The sequence below is a fragment of the Phalaenopsis equestris genome, unplaced genomic scaffold, assembly GCF_001263595.1.
Source record: "Phalaenopsis equestris unplaced genomic scaffold, ASM126359v1 Scaffold000196, whole genome shotgun sequence".
In the NCBI taxonomy this organism is placed as follows: domain Eukaryota; kingdom Viridiplantae; phylum Streptophyta; class Magnoliopsida; order Asparagales; family Orchidaceae; genus Phalaenopsis; species Phalaenopsis equestris.
Window position 1 is genome coordinate 525795 of NW_018164638.1, and position 3694 is coordinate 529488.

The window sequence follows — 3694 nt, forward strand, 5'->3', positions numbered from 1 at the left end:
AGATCAATAAGTATAATTTACCCTATTTGCTAATCAACCCAGTATTAAATATTGATGTATGTTGTGCTAACTTAAATATACTTGTCATGAAATATGGCTTGTTTTGGATGGATATAATGTTGTAAGCTTGTAACTTGCAAAATGAGTACTTGAGCAATTGTTTGGCCATAGTCATAGGAACATGTTATATTCAAGGGGCATTTACATACATAATATGTACTTATGTATCTCACATCTAAACTTTCACATTCACACACATAACATTCAAAATTTAGCACCACATAAAAAACAACACTATTCCCACTTTTTAAGGGTCTATTTGAGGTAGCTGCAGCTTATTAATAAGCTACTACGCAATAGCTGTGGCAGGAAGCTGTTGTGCAGAAGTTGCTGCAGATAAGTTGATCGTCTGTTTGTTTTTTAAAATTTAAAAACAGTTGTGCTACAACCGTTTCAGGACAAATGATCATTCCATCAATGTATTGTAATATTGTTTATAATAGAACTATTCATAATCGTCTGTTTGTTTTTTACAGTTTAAAAACAGTTGTGTTGCAACTGTTTCAGGACAAATGATCATTCTATCCATGTATTGTAATATTGTTTATAATAGAACTATTCATACTAGCTCATCCCATGCATAAAAGCAAATATCCAGTTTGAATATTACAAAATAAAAATAAATATCTCACAAAACAGTGAGTAACACGACTATCAAAATTAAAAAAAAAGAACTATTAAAATAACAATCAATAACATAATTTGAATGATTTTTTTTGTGATTCTTTAGAGTCAACGAAGTCCATAAGTTGATTAAGTTTTTTCTGCGAATTAATTAGATTTGTTAAATTTGTAATTCGAATGGAAATGAAGGATTTTTGAGATCAATAAGTATAATTTACCCTATTTGCTAATCAACCCAGTATTAAATATTGATGTATGTTGTGCTAAGTTAAATATACTTGTCATGAAATATGGCTTGTTTCGGATGGATATAATGTTGTAAGCTTGTAACTTGCAAAATGAGTAATTGAGCTATTGTTTGGCCATAGTCATAGGAACATGTTATATTCAAGGGGCATTTACATACATAATACTCAATTCTTATGTACTTATGTATCTCACATTTAAACTTTCACATTCACACACATAACATTCAAAATTTAGCACCACATCAAAAACAACACTATTCCCACTTTTTAAGGGTCTATTTGATGTAGCTGTAACTTATTAATAAGCTGCTACGCAATAGCTGTGGCAGGAAGCTGTTGTGCAGAAGTTGCTGCGGATAAGTTGACAATCTGTTTGTTTTTTACAGTTTAAAAGCAGTTCTGCTGCAACTGTTTCAGGACAAATGATCATTCTACCCATGTATTGTAATATTGTTTATAACAGAACTATTCATACTAGCTCATCCCATGCATAAAACAAATATCCAGTTTGAATATTATAAAATAAAAATAAATATCTCACAAAATAGTGAGTAACACGACTATCAAAATTAAAAAAAAGAACTATTAAAATAACAATCAATAACATAATTTGAATGATTTTTTTTGTGATTCTTTAGAGCCTTATTTTACTCAACGAAGTCCATAAGTTGGTTAAGTTCTTTCTCCGAATTAATTAGATTTGTTAAATTTGTAATTTGAAATGGAAATGAAGGATTTTTGAGATCAATAAGTATAATTTACCCTATTTGCTAATCAACCCAGTATTAAATGTTGATGTATATTGTGCTAAGTTAAATATACTTGTCATGAAATATGGCTTGTTTTGGATGGATATAATGTTATAAGCTTGCAACTTGCAAAATGAGTACTTGAGCAATTGTTTGGCCATAGTCATAGGAACATGTCATATTCAAGGGGCATTTACATACATAATACTCAATTCTTATGTACTTGTGTATCTCACATCTAAACTTTCACATTCACACACATAACATTCAAAATTTAGCACCACATCAAAAACAACACTATTCCCACTTTTTAAGGGTCTATTTGAGGTAGCTGCAACTTATTAATAAGCTGCTACGCAATAACTTATCTGCAGAAGTTGCTGCGGATAAGTTGACCGTCTGTTTGTTTTTTACAGTTTAAAAACAGTTGTGTTGCAACTGTTTCAGGACAAATGATCATTCTACTCATGCATTGTAATATTGTTTATAACAGAGTTATTCATACTAGCTCATTCCATGCTTAAATACAAATATCCAGTTTGAATATTAGAAATTAAAAATAAATATCTCACAAAACAATGAGTAACACGACTATCAAAATTAAAAAAAGAACTATTAAAATAACAATTAATAATATGATAATATTATTTTTAAAACGCAGCTGGTGTATGTCCAGAGATAAGTCATTTTTCAAGGAAACTTTCCACGCCCGATCATACTCAGCAATGGAATCCTCCAGCCCACCTGCCGACCTAAAGAAGTCACAATTTTTTGTTTTCTTTTTACACCTGTAAAACTGTCTATCGTAGCTATGTGACTGCCTCGAAGTAAGCAAGAAACATTGTAATCTGCAGTAGCAGCACAATCCTCTGGAGATACCGAAAATCCTCGAGCTCAGATTTTTTGAAGACTTAAAAACATATGATGTTAGATATAATACTAATAAAAATTAATAAGAGAAGTAATAATTTAAGTTTTATGCAATAGTGAGATGTTAGAGAGATCAGTATACTGACGAATCTGTCATTCAAGAATTCAATAGACCTTATAAAAATCGTTTTTGGTTGCCTTTAATCTACGTAATACCGAACTCGTGTGTGTCATATATGTATATCATAAAAAAAAAAGGTCATCCAAAAGAACATAAAAAATTATAATAATGAATAAAGAGAGGAATTTGCTTGCATTCATCAGGATTTCACATGTGACACCAACTAATAGAGACATATAGACTATCCGGACGAAACATAAAGTCAAACGTCTCATCATAGACCTCCAAAAAAAAATGCAATATTTATGATACATATATTATCCATAGTTGCCTCATCGACCATTTAAGTGGGAGAAAAATGCATGCAAAAAGAAAAATACATATTATTTGTATAAAAAACTGATACAATAAACATCAAATGTTCCTGTATAAAATACAGATATAACAAATAGTGAATGTTTTCAACTACAATTACAAAAAAAGAAATAAAAAGTAATGTTCCCTTTAATTAACTTCCAATCATTGCATCCGTAATTTGTTTCCTCAATTCGACCATCTTGCTTGCATCTTTTTCATCTTGAGTGCATGTCTGAGTATATCATTTTCGGGCTGTGACAAAGGCTGTCTAATACGACATTCATATGCCTCAGCACAAATATATAAATGATTCCCATACATCGTAAGAAATCAATATCGTTGTGGGAAGAATGCCGCTGAATAAAACTGTGAAGGGCAATCGTGACAATCACAATCTACATCAGTTTGAGAAACGTATAAGCCGACATATCGCAAAGTATAACTCATTTCTTATTATAAAATTCAAATGTTCTCTCAATGACACCGCGTGAGTGTCATTTGTTGAGCATTTTTCGTATGTCTCACGTGACTTTGCTGGCTCTCTCAAAGTTATGTATGTTGTATCTTGTATCAGGATGTCTTCAGATAGTCTCAATGTAATAGATACCCAACATTGATCAAATAATATTTATTTGATGTAAATAAAATGATTAATGTAATAGTAA